Below are 16922 nucleotides of genomic sequence, written 5' to 3'. Positions count from 1 at the left end.
CCTATTTGTGTGACCTTTCTGTCCGTCCATCTGATGGTCCATCCCTCACCCACCCACAGCTACAGAGCATGGTGGCACCCACACAGCTCTAGCATTCCTTCTGTGCTGGGGTGTGGTCTTGGCTTTCCTCTGTGGGAATCTCATCTAAGGAGGATTTGGGAGAACTAGTTTGAGTTGAGGTGTATGTTTTAGAATGTGAAAAATTTAAGCTGAAAATGGTACTTACGATTTTTAAGGGTTGTGGGGGAAAAAAACAAAAGCAAAGCCCAAGAAATATGCGGTGGAGATGGGTCTGCATGGCCTACAAAGTCTGAAACATTTACCACCTGGCCCTTTATGGGAAAATGTTGTTTCTGCTCTGGGTTAGCATACTGGGTTGAAGGAGACAGAGAGCCAGAGTCTCCCTGGGACAGAATATTTAGACTGTAATGGGTCTGTTGGCCTGTGTGTCACATGGCCCTGTGGAAACATCGGCCTGCCGCAGTGACCAGGCACTCGTGACACAAACACGTGTGGGAGCAGCCTTTTCTTCTTTGAGATTTACATGATGTGGAGCCCAGTATCTTTACCTTTGCCTCTCTGTCTCGCTTTTGTGTCTTGAGGTCACTGGTGAGTACAGGGCAGTGGCTTGGGTGGCCTGAATGGAGCTGGGCTAAATGGAGCCGAGTGTGCTGTGGGGCTGGGGTGGAGAACAGAGTAGGGGAGAAGGGCCAGAGGCAGGGGCCAGCAGGGAGTGGCAGTGTGCAGTCTGAGGAGTTAGGAAGGGCGTGCAGCCAGGGTGGTATGTGGTGTCTGTGTTGTCAGACCCATCTCTTGTTTTGCGGCCATCACCTGGGGTTGGTGGTCTTGTGGTGATTCGTTTGTTAAGACCTCCCTCCTTCTCTCCCTCCCTGGTTGTTGTTCAGAGCCAGCCTCCTATTTCTCTCTGTGGCCCTGCTTCCTGTGCTTGTGTTCATGTTTCCTGAAACTGGCTGCAAACTCCTAAGAACAGGAGCTCATTTTTCTTTCTTTTTTTTTAATAAGCCTTTTTTTTTAAAAGCTCCTCTTTTTATATACATGCCCCTATTTTCAAAACACAAAGACAGCTGCCTCATGGAGGCTTAGTGGCTTTATAAAGTAAGATATGGAGTTGTGTTGGCCTTGAGAGTTGAGTCACTGTCTTAAAGCTCATGTGCAGTGAATGATCTCTGTTTCTCAGGACCAGTGATTTCTTTGTAATCATTTTATCACGTCTGAAAAACTGCGTGTGCCTGGGGCTTGTCAGTATGTGTGCATTCCCTCGTTGTTTGTTTGTACACACTGTGTGTCCCTGTATTTGACAAGGAAGTCCACATGTTGTATGTGCCTTGCTTGCTTTGTGTGATGGTCTGTAGAAAAATCTGCAGAGGACAGATAACAGAAATATTCACACGTTACGTCAGAAGAGAGTAGGAGTACTGGTTGCTATTAATATTTCTGGCGTTAGCTGCTGCGGGAAGAGATGCTGCGTATTCATACTAAGCAGATAGTAGCAAGATTGGAGAGAACAGTCCAGATAACAAACAGTCCAGATGAGTAATTCTCAGCTAAAAGCAACAGGGTGAATCTTTTAATACCAGGTTTTAGAAACTCCATCCAGAGTGTTCTTCTGAGATTAATTCATGACACGTGATTGACAAAGAGGTATTCGTTAGCCATATAACCCTTGAATTATTTATCTTGGGAATCCTTTTGAGCGACTCACTCCTGTCTTGTTTCTGTAATAAAAATATGTTCATGTCATCTGTCACAGTGAGTATTCTAGTCTCAGTGCACATTTCTGTTCCTCTTTCCTGCCCACGCACTTGGTGTTATTCTTGAGAAGAGAAAGGGATTTGGACGATAGCTCAGCGATGCCCAGTCCTCGATTCTGTCATTGCAGTCCCCATTTCTCCTCCCTCCTTTGCTTGCTGTGTTTGGGACTTGGTTCTGGTCTGTCTTTAGGGGAAGGACAGTTGGATGGCTGCAGGGGGAGTGAACCAGTTTAGGGCTGATAGACAATGTGTTTGTGTTACGCTCGACAGGAGTTCATCTGTGATGTACAAATGAGCGGTCTCTTTCCATCTGGCCATCACCCAAGCGAGAAATGATGGTGGTGCCAGTAGAACATGGTTTTCTCAGACTCAGGGATGACAGGATGTGTATGTGACCTGGCACACCTACCTACTAATTATTTCTATTGATTAATCCCTAATATATGTAAATTTGTGTCTTACTCGACAGTGAGATGATGAACCATACTCTTCCTAACTAGTGTGTCATAACTGAAACTAGTTTTATTGTAACAGGGGTGATGTGCATTGGGAATTCTGTTTCCTGCTGAGTTTCTATGACATTGCCAGGGCTCTGAAAGTCCTTCTGGGCTGCAGCACCAGAGGTGGCCGTTTTTACCAGAGGCATCTTCTGGAGCAAATGCTGCATGGTTCCGTGTGGAAGGGTGAGTGAGTGGGCTCTGGGCAGCCTGGCACGGCCTGTGCAGACCTTGGTCGATATGTGTGGAGTGAGTGATGGACAAGAGCGCCTTCTAGGGCGGGCACGAACCCTGGAGGTCTGGGTCCCCATGTTCTCCTGCTGGGATCCACGGGCCGAGTACCAAAGCTTTGCTGGTTGTCGGTGTGGGCTTGTATAGAATGTGTGTGGTATGGGGATGAGGTGTCCTAGCCTTGCCCTGAAAGCTGGAGGAACCCTGGTGTGGGCTGCACAGAGTTGTGGGATGATTGCATTGTTTGCCCTCCATTGAAGGTCTGCCTGTCCTCTTCAGCATGGAGGTTGGAGCGTTTACTGTTGTGAGTAGGGCACTGAATTCCTGGGAGTTCACAGTTTCAGCGTAAACAGACACACAAACAAGCAATTACAGATACAGCAGCAGTTGCTATGACAACAAGAATTCGGTCCTAATCTGCTAGAGTGAACAGGGCTTCTTTGCTCTGGGTCTGGCAGGGACCCAGTAGGGCTGGAGATCCAGGTGGGTGAGTTTAATCTTCCAAGAACCACAGCCTGGGCCCAGGGTCTGGGAGTGGGGGCTCTAGCACCTGCAGAAAAAGCCCTCACTGTGACCGACCCACAGAGGCAGTCGCTGCTTTACAAGCAGCTTTACCTGGAGGCTCAGCCTCCTGAGGGAGGAGGGGTGGGGGAAGTGAGTGGAGCAGCTTCGGAACCTGGTCCGCCCTGCTGCTGAGAATCGAGATGCTAAATATAGTCTCCACAGCTCCTGTGCTACCTGCAGATGCGGGAAGGTAGGGGAAGCTCACTTCCCTCGGGGGAGGTTGTTAGGAACTGCCTGCAAGTCTGATCACGAGGGGCTGTCGGGACAGTGGTGTCCCTGCAGCAGAGCTGGTTCACGCTGCACATCAGCTAGGGCGGGTGGTGCCACCTGGCGTGTGGGGTACAAGGGGGCCCTCGGCTTGCTCCTGCTGCCTGGCTGCACAAGCCCCTCTTCCTTCTGGCGGGGAGATGGTGGTGTGGTGCTCATCTGGCTGTTTGTGGTTCTGGGTTGGTCACTTTCCCTCAGCTGCTTCCTTCCTATTTCTTCTTGTGCCAGTGGAATTTCCTCCTCCTGCCAGTGGGATGGCAGGGAGGAAAAGGCAGTGGTTGGGCTCTTCTCTCTGCTAAAGGGGGTGCTGGGTGACTGTCCCTCCTCCCTCTGTAGCCAGGACTCCTTACCTCCAGGGGAGCAGGTGACAGTTTCCTTCGGCTCCTCCCTAGGATTTCAGCCTCTGCCTTCTTCCTTTGAGCTCAGGCAAGAGGGACCTACTCTAGTGCTCTGTCAGCTTACATCTCACTTTGTTGTGGTGACAGCTTACACTGAACAGGCTTGGCTTTGTGTTGTGACGTGGTCCCTAACCACCTGCGCTGGTTCCCTGTGTGAACTAGCTGCCACCTGCCCTCTGTGCACACTGTCAGGAGGCTGCGTTCTGGCTTGCCCATTTCCTGGCCTGCGGGTGTCCCTGTGCCCATCCTGCTGCTGGAACCACCAGGCCCTTCCCTCCTTCCTGTTGGAGACTTCTTGCTCACTTCAGCCTCTCTGGTGATGTTTGAAGATGTAGTGCCTTTCCTGCAGCAAGGAGGAATTGAGGGCTTCTGCAGCCCTGTCTGAGCTGTTCCCCAACACATTCCTGGCCAGGACCCTTTGGAAAATGGCATCTGTAATCACATGGTTTGCTTCCTGTTGCTTCTCTCCTTCTGTGGATTTTCCCCCGTCTGTCTTCTCTCCATTTCTCCCTGCCTTCTTTCTCTCTATCCCAGGGGAACAGATGTAGGGTCTTGCACTAGCCAAGAGCTCTATCACTCAGCTACATTGCCAGCCCAGGCTGGCCTCAAACTTGTGATCCTCCCGCCATGACCTCTGGATTAGCTGAGATTAGAGTCCTGCTACCACACCCAGTTTATTCTGCTGCTTTGGACTCTCCACGGGTTCCTTTTTCTCCATTCCTACAGTGTTCTTCTACCCCTTGTCATTTATCAGCTGAATTATGCATCCATAGTCAGAGTGACTCCTCTGTACTCAGAGATTTAACCCTCAATGTTGAATTTAAGACTCACTGGTGGCCTTTCTGTCCTTGATAGTGAGCCGACTCTGACCCACAGCTCTGCGGCGCTCACCTCCCCCTGGGCCCCAGCTGACCGGGGCCATCTTCTTACCCCTGGTCATCTGCCTGACTCTCCCTCTTCCCTCTGAGACCCTCCCTTCCCACCTGGCCAGTGAGGCTTCCCCTGGCCAGCTCCTGCCCGGGCTTCCTTGATAACCCTCACTACTCCTCACCTGTTACATTGTTTCCTTGTTCCATTTTTCTTTTCAGTCTCTCCTCCACCCTGTGAGATCATAGCTTCACAGGAGCGCGGCCTCGATCACATTTAATGAGGTTTCTCTGGCACGCTGCTCTGTGCTGGTGCATCACACACACCCGGAGAGGGTTCATCAGGTGTGTAAAAGTGTCCTGCAAATACAGCTGTGATGGCAGAGAAGGAAGCACTGCGTTCCTGGGAGCTGTGGCTTTATAAGTTCCTTGAAAGCTTGTTTTCTGGCTGCAGGGACTTGATTCTTATACAATTACAATTTGAAAGCTGAATTACAGAGTGTAGATGCTTCAGAAAGTAGGACTGGGTCTCACCTTCTGCAGAAGGGAGAGAAGATAGAACTTTAGATGGATGTGTCTACAGCTGCAGCTTTGGTGGAGTCTTCTCATCTCCAGAGTGCGGCCAGTCTCTGCTCCTCATTCCTTTTACTGAGTCAGGCCCAGGCAGTTCGTCATTAGAGAGATTCTGAGATAGTGCTTTAAATGATCTGACTCATCCGGCCATTGTCCAGGAGGGCAAAGGGCGGGGAGGGTCACCCTGGCTGGTGGCTTGGTGATAGCAATCGACATCCTGTGACAATCATAATGGAGGCTGGTATTATGTTGGCGCTCTGAAGAGTCTATCAGATAGTGGGAGCAGAGAAGCTGTCACTAGCACCTTCTCTGCCACCCATTTTCCTGTTCCTAGATTGTCTTGTGGAAACCTGTTTTTGTCAGTGTGAAGGCCTGTAAAGTCCAGATCACAGGATTACCTCAACGAGAGGCTTTGATGCTCTTTGTGCCTGTATCTCTGTAGGCCCCAGGAGCCCTTTAGTGTCTGTGATGTCTTTCCAGAAACATTTTTTAATAAATTCTTCAGATTGTGCTCTTGAGTAATGTTCAAAACGCATGTACTATGGCCTGGGACCAGTATGCTGAGTGGGAAATGCAGGGAGGGTCAGGACAGCCGGTTTCCTGTGAAGCTTGTGCTCTGCCTTAGCCCTGCAGTGGTTTAAACATCTGTCTGCCTTGAAGCCAGCTGGACTGGTTTTAAACACTGGCTTCGCCAGCTGCAGCCCGAGTGGCCCTGGGCAAATATGCTTGTCGATTTGCTTTTATTTAATAAATGCTTGTGTTGCACTTATTGTGTGCCAGGCATTAAGTGCTCAACAAATGTTAAGTGCATTTAATGCATTAAGCAGCCTGTGGTCTGGTACTTTCATCACACCTGCGTTTGGAGAGGAGCGAGTGAGACAGATCCCTGGGCGCAGGCTGTGGAGTTGAAGTTCCACCCCCTAGCCATTACAGTTCATACTTCCTGCTGGCCCTATCCCTTCTCAGCTTCCTAAGGAGTGAGAGAGCAACAGTAACCAGGCTGCCTGGAGACAAGACAGGAGACTTTGTCTCAAAGTATAAAAAGAAAAAGTTGGGAATGTAGCTCAGGGGTAGAGTGGCCTCTGGGCTCTATTCCCCCAGGACACATACCCACCAAATGTAGTGTGGAAAAACCTGGGGAAGAGCTGGCCTGTGCCCTGTCCAATGGGGAGGGTGCCTCTTTACCTGCCGCTGCTGTCTGGTCACAGGGGGGAGGTGGCCTTCCAGGGACAATGATGACAGTGAGGAGAGAAGTTTGAAGGAGGGGCCCTCACTGCTGCTGAGGCACCCAGCAGCCAGCTGGGGAGGCATGGATGAAGCAGGTGCTCTCTGTTGTTGGGTGCGTCCAGCTCTGGGCTGTGCAGAGTTTACCTGACTGGATCAGGGAGCTGAGGTGCAGGAGGAGGGGTCTGTTTGGCCTGTTGAGTCGAACGGGTGGTGGTCTAGGCTACGGCTGGCAGACAGCTGTGGGGCCTTTCCCAGAGGCCTCGGTCAGCAGCCCACTTCTGGCCTGTGATTCGTAATTAGCTTTGCATCTTGTCTTTGTGTTCTCTAGCTTTAGAAATTCTCTCCCACATCTTCCTTCCAGTGGATTTCTAGAAATACCCTATTTTTCATGACTCACTGATTGAACACATCCTGTTTGGGGAAGTGTTGAGAGGAATTTCAGAGCAGTGTGAAGTTTCCTGGGCGTGATAAGCCGACTGCTCTCCCGCTTTTCTGCCTGCTCCAGAGTGAGCTGGGTGCCTGCGTTTGCAAGCTCACTGCCTTGATCTGACATAGGCCTGCTGGAATTTTCCTCTTGGGCTGCAGGCAGGGATTTGTGTGCAGCCAGAGTGACTGATGACTGGGTGAATTACATTAGAGATGGGGCCTGGAGTTGGACCTGCTGAGATGACCTTCTGAACCATGCAGGTGGCTCAGTGGACCAGGGTGGTGTTGGTGGCGCAGGAGCCTGGTGCCCCGGGCAGAGTTGCTTTCTGAGCCTCCCCTGGGAAAAGCAGCCAGGATGTCTTTGCCACTGGGATAGACGGCAGAGGACAGCTCGGTCCTGGGTCGGCTTTGATTTAGCCCATGGCTTGCTGTTATTTCTCTCTCCCTGAGGCTGTGCATTGCTTGTGCTGGCAGAGGCCCTTGGCGGATTGAGTGGGAACTCTGAACATTAGGGTGTAGAGGGAGCAGTGCCGTCACAGAAGGGGAGAAAGGGAGGGAGTGAGGAGGACGGGGAGCCAGGAGCACAGGCAGGGGAGGCAGTGGTGTGTTTAGACAGGTCACTGGGGAGGAGCTGGTGGCCAGCCGCTGTGGTGTGGGCCCCCTGGGTGTCAGGGTGGCCAGCATGGCTCAACAGGCTGTGACAAGGACACCAAAGAAGAAGTTAGGTAGTTTCGTCAGATGCTCTGAGCCCAAAGGTGCCAGTTGCTCTGAGCCCAAAGGTGCCAGTCATGGCAGTGGGACCTGGAGAACTGGCTTGGGGAGTGTGTGGTGGTGGTACCTGCCTCTGGCTGGTGAGGGCAGTGAAGTGGGCAGGCAGTGTGCCTCATGGGGACTTCCGGCACCCGGCGCGGACTGGAGACATGTGTGCCTGTCACGGCTAGGGGAAGGGTGCTGTTGGCATTTAGTGTGTGGAGGCCTGGGAAGCTGCTGAACATCCGGAGCTACACAGGAACTGTGTGCTAGAGTGATCTTGCCACCACCTCTCATTCGTCCTGCCATTGGAAAGCCCCGGGCTGGGAGGCTGGCGGGCTGGGAGGGTGGCCAGGGGGCTAGGAGCATCCTTTGCATCCTAACTGGTCCTGGGCCCAGGTCCCTGGGGAAAAGGTTAGGTCTTTTCAAGTTGGGTAGGATGAAGATGATTTGGGAATTTTTGTAAGGTGAAGCTTATAGGAAATAAAGTGCCAGGAAGTAGAAATTAGGATTTCAGGCTACTGGGATATTTTAAGTCCCTGGAGGTCTTCAACCAGCTGTATTAAAATGCTGACTCTCTTATTAGACTTCCTACATGCTTTTTTCTGCCTGTGTTACATTTTTTCTGCCTTTTAACCTTATGTGGTAGCAAAGCCAAATGTACTCTTTTTGGGGGGTATGTTTTGGGATTTACTTTAGTGTTAAAACTGCCTTACTACTAATATAAATAGCTTAAATTTAATTTACTTTTATAATAATTATCTATATAGGGGCCGGGGATTGAGCTCAGCGGTTCCGCCGCCTGCCTTGCAAGTGCAAGGACCCCAGTTCGATCCCCAAGAAGTTTGTCTGTAGAAGAGTAAGATGATACTAGGGAGTAGGCAGAGTTGAAGGGAGACTTTGGTTTTATATAAATTTTTTGTTGTTGGTTTTTTGAGACAGGGTCTCACTATGCAGTTGAGATTGACCTGGAACTCACTATGTAGCCCAGGTTGGTCTCAAACTCACAGTGATCCTCCTGCCTCAGCCTCCTGAGTGCTGGGATTACAGGCATGAGCCACCACGCCCAGCAAGTTTCAGTGTATTACTGAAACTTTTAAAAAAATTGTTAATTCAATGTTTAGTAAAAGGATATACTGGAGAAGTAAAGGTTCATAGCACTTTAAAAGTTGAAAACCAACCCTTACCTCCATTCTTGTGTGTGTGTGTGTGTGTGTGTGTGTGTGTGTGTGTGTGTGAGAGAGAGATACACACCCTGCCTTAAGATCGGAGCTACAGTTAATTTCTGTCACAGTTAAAGTCCTTTCCTCCTCCATTTTTCTTTACTTTTTTCTGTGGAAGGGGAAAGGTTTATTTTCTTCTCAGAGTATGCTGACTGCTTCTGGTTTATTTCTTGATTAATGTTCTGCCTTAAGCTGATAAGTTTAGGCTTTATTTGTTTGGTGATGGGGAGCTGTGGAGGGCCTCCAAATAAATAGGACCAGAGGACCAAAGTGTCAGAAAGAGCTCTGCCGGCCCGGGGTTGGAGGCCCAGGAGGAGGTGGGGATGGGTGGCTGAGTGATCTGCTCAGAGGCTTCTGCATCAGCAGATGAGATGGAGAAGCAAGCAGGAGGGACAGGTCAGACCAATCTGACCTTTTAGCAGTGGGGGCAGAGGAAGGGGTGGGAATCCAGGAAAATTCTGTTTCTGGTTTCCGTGGGTAGGAGATTTAAAATAGAGGGTGAAAAATCCCCATTTTGTGATTACTTTGTTGGTAATATTGCTTTTGGACTTTTGCTTTTCAAAAGTAAGGGAAAAATGGAGAAGTTTGAACAGGGAGATAACTCTAGGAGCTGAGATTAGGACATTTCTCCTTTGTACTGTGAATCTGATTTGAACACACACTTGCTGCTTTGCAGAGATTAGGATGATTCTGCTGCTTACTCTATGGAATCTCTGCACCATCACTTGGTCTCTCAGTTACCTGGTTGGAAGCAGAGAGACTAGGTTTCCTGTATGATGTGGTCCAGGGCTTTGACAGTTGGTTCTCAGGTTTCTTGCTTTGATTGACCCAGTGGTTACTTTGAGAAAGACAAGGAGATGGTGGTGTCTTCTCATCCAGGTAGATCTGCAGGTGGAGTCCTACAGCTACCCACCTGGGTAGAAGTGGGGCACGCGTGGTAATGGTGTCACCGGTGAGGTATGTGGGTCTGTGGGCAGGATGACTCGTGTGTGCTGTACTTTTCCCTTCCTCAGTGTGAGCAGCTCAATGTAGGAGGAGCCATAGCTCTGTTGGGCACTTCCTAGGCAGGCTCCTTCGCTCTCTCCCACGTGGGCCCACTTACTACTCATGCATGGAAATCCCGCATTCAGTTGTGTACTGCTGCTTGGTATTTTTCCCGTTTTGAAAAACTCATCCCTTTCTGGTCTTCAGTCAAAATTTATAACTTAACTTGGGCAAGCCACTTCCTCTCTGGGGCCTCAGTTTCCTCATTTGTAGCACAAGGGAACCCTTTCATATTTGGCAGCCTCAGTTTTAACCTTCTTGGGGTTTCTAAACATATCTCCTTCATTTCTCCCACAGCCTGTACAGTATGCAGAGCAGTCCCAATCATGGTCACTCAGCCCCCCATGGACCCTGTTTCCTTCCTTATGTTATTAAAAAATATCTTTCCTGAGGACCTTTTTGTATTTCCAGCTCTCCCCTAGGGTGGGGATCCTGACATATTGCAGGTACGAATTCAAAGTCGGTCAGGTATGCCCTGCTGGCAGAGGAATGTTAGGGCGTTTCTTTTCTTCCTTGGGCGGCTTTATTGTGGTACAGTTTATAGACAGTCAAATTCTCTGGTTTTTGGAGTCTCCTTTGATAAGCTCTGAGAACTGTATGGTAATGCAGTCACCACATAATCACCCCAAAATGCCCCCACCCGCTGGTCTGACTCATTGGTGGTTTCTGAAGCTTTTTGTAGATTGCTTAGCATTTTCCACATTCATGACCCTGTCCTCTCCAGACACACCAAGTTTGACTCTTTCCCTCCCGGTCTGTTTGTATTTCTCTCTGTCTCTTGCTGTCCTTCATCCTCTGGGACCTGGCCAGGAGCCTGGGGCAGTGTGGACAGGGCTGCCCTGCCTTGTTTCCCATCAGTCTTCACTGCTTACCTGTGTGAGCTGCCCTGGTTCCGTGGGTGCCCTGTAGCAGGTACCCTTCTGTTGCTACTTCACTGTGTTTTGTCATGAATGGGTGTTTGATTTCTTCAGATGCTTTTTCTGCACCAACTGAGATGACCATATGGTTTTCCCTTTTTAGCTTGTTAGTGTGGTGAATTACATTACATTCTGAAGGCCATGATTCTTACTGGCCCTGGAAGCCTGATGTGTTGGGTAGGCTCAGATTTTTGTGTCATCAGAAATTGTAGGGGTTAGCTGTCTGCTCTTCGGGTATAGTATACATTCAGAAGCAGCACCTGCATGCAAGTACTTACTTGTAGGTCTCATCTGTTTTATTTTAACAGTTGACATCGTACTCATTGTACTTTCATTGTATCCTGGATAAAGTGAAATTGGGGGGGGTGATAAATAATCAACCCATCTGTAACCTTCATTATATGTCAGATTGCATGTCTGACCTGACCAATTCCCATACAACCCTTAGGTGTAGTTACCGTTTCCTTTATTTTACAAATGAGGATATTGTGATACTGCTTCTTAAGATGTAAGAGAAGCAGATTCCAGTTCCCTTAAAATGTGGTGTCCACATAAACGGAGCCTACTATTTTGCCTCATAGAAGTGACACCAGAACTTTTCAAGAAGTACATCCTCATTTTTATAGAAGATTTTGATAGAAGCTAAGTAAATTTCCCAAGACCTCAGAGCTGGTGAGAAGCAGGTCCTCTGTGTTTTTCTCTGTCATACTGTTGTTGGAAGTTTCTGGAAAGGAACTGAATCAGTTGGGGAAAAGCAGACAATTTCTTAGGACAGTGTGGACAAGACTTTCACAGATTTATCTGAATATCAGGATGAGCGTTCCAAAAGCAGAATATTCTGAGCTCCCATGTTTATCTTTTAGGATATCAGTCTTCTTCTTTTCCTTTCCCTCCCTCCCTCTCTCTTTCTTTCTTTTCTTTTCTTTCTTTTTTTTTGGTACCAGGGTTCAAACTCAGGACCTGAACTTTCGAGGCAGGCACAGTGTCACTGAGCTACATCCCTGCATCAGTCTTCATTCTTAATTAATTCAGCTATGTCCAAGAAGATACTTCAGGGACGTTAAGCAGTGATGGTGCAGAATTTTGGTTGAGCTGTGATGCATGTGAAACATTGATTCTCTGGTGTCCTGCCACCACTTGGTGTGGGAAGCGATGGTGTTATGTATAGTTGGAGTCAAGTCTTCATACATCCCTACACGAAAATAAATTCAGTTGATTTTAAGTTAATGCTCATGCCAACAAAAGTGTACTGTAGTCTTCCCATTGCAGATCTATGCATTTTCAACTCAGCCAACACATACAAGTAACTACTATGTACTACTAGTAGTAAGTAACTACTATTTGCCAGGCACGCCACGAAAACACAGGCAGAAACAGGCCTGAGGGCTTGGCAGACAGGGATTCCTGGCCGCAATGTTAGGGTCCACATGGTTTGCTGTATTAGCCGATGGGCCCTTGGGAGTTTCCAGCCTGATTGTACTGCTTCCTGCTCTGCGCTGGTGGACCAGGTGCTTAGCTGCTTATAGCTCTCACTTCCTTATGCGAACAGAGGAGATGAAGGTCTGATGTGTACTTCACAGAAGTCGTGCGTGTGTGCGTGCACCTGGTGATGGTTTGTTGAATAAGCACGCTGAGGTATGCAGTGTCCTCTGGCAATGTGCTTCTTGAGTTACATCTTGGGACCTGAGTGCTACACGCTGAGAATGCACCCAGCACCCCTCTGCAGTGTGTTCTGCTCATTGGCCATGGGCACTCGACACTCTTCAACATGGCTGTAAGGAATGACTTGTGTTGGGACAGCACGATTCTGTTTTGAGTCCTTGTTCCAAAGCTGTGGGGAGAATGGCTGGTAGGTCACTGTTAGAAGTGTGATCTGAAAGCCTGTGTCTAGCTTTGATATAGAAGAGACACCGGGAAAACCTACAGCTGATCACTGTTTTACTACCTTTCTGTATCTTCTGCTCCAACTTTTTTCTCTAATGTAGGAAAGTTACCCTCTCTGGGAAGCATGATGCTGGGAAGGGTAAGTTTTGATTATGTGATGATTGTCAGGTAGACTGATATATAGAGAGGAATAAGATCTTTGTGTGCATCGGCTCCTGTGTGAATGTAGGAGTCCATGACAAACAATACAACTAAGTTTTGTTTAAAAAAAATAAAGATGCGTAAGTGGCTTTGTGTGCTTTCTTTAGTTTGGGCCGCCCTGGGTGATGGCTTTCAGGATTCTTGCAAGGCACGTGGATTCACAAAGGTTTGTACTTCAGTTTCTAAGAATAGGAAAATTTTGCCCTGGTGAATTTCATGTGATGTACATTTTTATCCACAGATCGTAATCACTGCTGGTTTGGGAACTCACATGGAAAATATAACTAAATCAGACAAGTAACTGGTAAAATGTTACTTTGCTTAAAAACATCTGCATCATGCAGTTGAATTTAATTAAAATACTTCCCAGAACTAGGTGATGGATGATCAAAGGTTTAACTGTGTTTTCCAGGGAGATGTGGGCTGGAGAATGAGGTGGTGTTTCCACTTAGAAACTGAAGGTTGTTTTGTTTCTACCTGGGCTAAGCTGAGGCAGAATCAGCTTATCAGGTCACTCTGATGTACGCTCATTCCTTCACTCTTTCACGGGTTCATCCATCAAGCACTTTGATTGCTTTTTATGCTTTTGTACCTCCCAGGGCTCACAGGATAAATGTACTTAGGAAGTCAGGTGGTCATAGGGGCAGCACATTTTGACCTTCCCCAAAATGAGAAGTAAGGTGGGCATGAGTGTTAGTTTTTATGAAGTATTTATATGATGTTTTCATTATTAGTGGAAAAATTACTACTATGTAAACCCTGAATACATCCTAATCCTTTACTAAAGGGATAAGTGGATATTAATTTGCACTGGCAAAGTGGGTTCTACAGAATCTCTGAGTGAGGGTCTAGGCTGTGAGGGGCCCCAAGGAGAACACACAGCTCCTCTCAGAGTTTGTGAACCACCATACTCAACTCGAGAGGCCAGGCTGATCTGAAGAACACTTACTGGAAGCCTTCCAGAGTCCTCAGTGGCCAGAAAGGACGGTCCTTGCCTTGGGCTGTCTCGGTGATTGTGCCACAGTGTCACAGGGCTCAGTGGCCTCACCTGAACAGTGTCCCAGTTGCCCCACATGAGAGCAAACAGTGGATTCAGTGTGTGCATACGTACAGCCTGATACAGATGTGTGCTATACAGGGAGGCCAAACATTTTCACTAGATCCTTTCTAAGACCTCATGAAACAATGGCCTAGTCATGGTCACTTACCCTTTTTGCAGAGGAAAATTGCTTGTTTTACAGGGTGACACGGTAGTGCATTTAGTCAGCATTAATTGAAGTCCTACCGTGATGTGAAAGGGTCAGACAGGCCTGTGTGGGGTGTGCTCTGGGCCCTGGGGTGGCGTGGCCTGGGGGGAGTCAGGCTGTGGGCCAGCCTGTAGGGCCGTGGGGAGGCCTCAGTGAGTGATGCATGGGTAGTGCACAGTAGGTGCTCATACACGGCAGTCCTTCTAATAGCATTGTCCACAGAGACATCAGGAACTGGGCTTGACCTGATATAGGGAGCAGAAAGTTCCGTCCATGCCAGCACTTCTGGTCTAAGACTGGCCCAGGCACTGTTGAAGGAGGGTGTTGGGTATTTTATTTATTTATTCAGTTTTTGAAATAGTCTCATTATCTATTCCAGGCAGGTGTTCAATGCACTGTGTAGCCCAGACTGGTCTCAGACTAGCTGTGAACTTCCTGCCTCAGCCTCATGAGCTCTGGGATTACAGGTGTGCACCACTGTGCCTGGCTGAGGAGGGTGTTTTTCTGAGCTGTTGTTGCTGACCTTGGGCCCCAGGGTGGGCTGGGCCTCCTGCACAGCCTGTTGATTTGTTCTTTGCTTCCTCTGGGCCATTCACTGTGCTGGGCGTGGAGCATTTGCAAAAACAAAGATTAGTCATATGTTTATTTTTGGTCATTTCTCAAAGTGATGACAGCTCCCTCTGTAACCAGCGCTCGGGTTTCCAAGTCTCGTGCGTGCGTTGCTCAAGTGCCACCGCCTGTCTTCCTGACGCCCTGTCCACCTGGCGCCGCTGGTTCATTTGTCCCATCAGTCAGCGAGGGCCTGCCTGGTGCTGGTCCCATGGGGAAGAGGCCTGCAGAAGTGCCTGGCTCCTCAGGCTGCAGTGTCCTCCTCCTTTCCGCCCCCGTCATCTCTGTTATGTGCCGCACATCATGTGGGTCATCGTCTCTCTTGCCACCAGAATGACACTGGACAACGTGTGCAAAAACAGGCTATTTCCCTGAAGATCTCCAGGGCTGGGGAGAGGGCCTGCAACATAACAGGCTTACAGTAAATTTTTAGTAGTGGTGATAGTTGGGGTGCAGATGCCCCACTCTTTTGAGGGCGACAGTACTAGGGACTGAACTCAGGGCTTGTGTACAGAGCTACATCCTACACCCTGCCTTTAAAATTTTGTTTTTGTTTTGTTTTAAGACAAAGTCTTGCTGAGTTGCCCGGGCTGGGCTGGAATTTGTGATCTTCCTGTCCCAGAATGCTGAGATTACAGCCGTGTGCCGCCACACCCGGCTGAGCCCTACATTCGATTATGTAATAAAACCATAGAAATTGGCATCCAGAGGGCATGGTTATTTAAATTTAAAGGGACAGGAGCGTGGTGTGGCCTGGGTTGGGGACGCAGTGCTAGGTTGGGTGGCAGAACACCTGGCGTGGGGTCTTGGCTTTGCCCGATATGCTTGGTTTTGGGCAGCTGTGTATTTTTAAGTATATATATTTTTAAAAACCCAAAGACACTTAAAATAAGAGAGGTTGTGACTTGATGTAACTTTTTAATTTCCATGGACTACACTGAGCAAGTAAAGTGTTTGGAATTTTTTTTCCTTCAGATTTTGAGACAGGATCTTGTTAAATCACTAGGTTGCCACAGTTTGGCTAGCATTTGTGATCGTCTTGCCTCAGCTTCCCAGAGTGCTGGGATTACAGACATGGGCTGCCACACCAGGCTTTGTGTGAGATTTTAATCACACTGTTAGGTGTAAGAGTTCATCCTGAGTCCAGAATCCAGAGCACCATTAAATGTTTTCAGTCCAGTTTTCCTTAGTGCACGCACCTACCTTCCTTGCCTTTTCTCTCCCTGTTGCCCTTGATCCTTACCTGCATCCAAACTGTTCCACCCAACCTGACTCTTCTGAGGAGAGGCTCTTCTTAGAACACCCTGGGAGGAAGTCTTGGAAAATTGTCCAGAAATATTTTTCATTGAGAAGAAATGTCCTCTGGCCGACAGCAGTGTGTCTGCCCATGAGTGCTTAGGCACCAGCTGCACAGATATGGTTCTGGGGCAGCATCAGCTAGAACCTTACGGGGATAAACTCCCTGCCCCTCAATTAAGGAGGTCACCTTGCCCTTCACTAGGGAGGCCACACCACGGTCTTGGAACAGCCCCTGATCACGGATGCTGGGGAAGTCTCAGACAGTCTGCTGTCTTCATTTGCAAGAGGTGAATCAGTTTAGCAGTTTGCCTGCTAATAGGATATTGGCCTTGAGACCTTATTACCTCATGTGCTGCTCCTATCAGTAGCGCAGCTTTTTGATTTGAGTGCTGCGCTGGATTTGCTGGTGGCGTACTAGAAAATGCCATGGTTTAAGGGAAGGAGCACCAATGGGCACTGGAGTTCATGTGCCAGGGTTCAAATCCCAGTGCTACTCTTTATTAGCTTATATGACATTGGACTTAAAGGCTCCTCTGATCCTCAGGTTCCTCATTCTGAAATTTGGGGATGTTACCAAGTCATTGGTGAAATGAAACAGCATATGGAAAGTACGTGGGCCATTTCCAGGTGTGGCTAATGGTTCCTGGCCCTCAGTAGATTGCCTTTACTCTGGATTCCATGCCTCTTAGGTTTAAAATCTGATGCTAAACTGGTGGGTTCAGGAAACTGTCATTTTCTGGCCCTGGGTCCCCCACCCAACCTCTTTAGGATGTGTTCTCCGCGCTCTTAGGCTTTATTATGCTCCACTTATCCAAAGGTCAACCTCTTAGCTGAACTGAGTCCAGGGTGTGAATCTTGGTTATTCCTGTCATATGCTTGTTGGGTAGCTTAGTGGAAATTGGCTTTTTTTTTTTTTTTTTTTTTTTT

At 48.5% G+C, this 16922-nt stretch overlaps 1 protein-coding gene across 5 annotated transcripts in view; it reads left to right on the top strand.

The window, feature by feature from the left end:
* Window positions 1-590: 590 nt before the first annotated feature.
* The window catches only part of Asap2 (ArfGAP with SH3 domain, ankyrin repeat and PH domain 2), a 120358-nt gene continuing 104026 nt past the window's right edge, over window positions 591-16922 (top strand). For all 5 annotated transcript variants that reach the window (XM_010629083.1, XM_019208167.2, XM_019208168.2 and 2 more), the window contains exon 1: window positions 591-609. The gene's annotated coding sequence lies outside the window, so the exon portion shown is untranslated. The remainder of the gene's footprint in view (window positions 610-16922) is intronic.

The sequence above is a fragment of the Fukomys damarensis genome, unplaced genomic scaffold (assembly GCF_012274545.1).
Source record: "Fukomys damarensis isolate Sample0158 unplaced genomic scaffold, DMR_v1.0_HiC HiC_scaffold_25, whole genome shotgun sequence".
Taxonomy (NCBI): Eukaryota; Metazoa; Chordata; class Mammalia; order Rodentia; family Bathyergidae; genus Fukomys; species Fukomys damarensis.
Note: the sequence above shows the minus strand (reverse complement) of the source record. Positions and strands in the feature narration are given on the sequence as shown.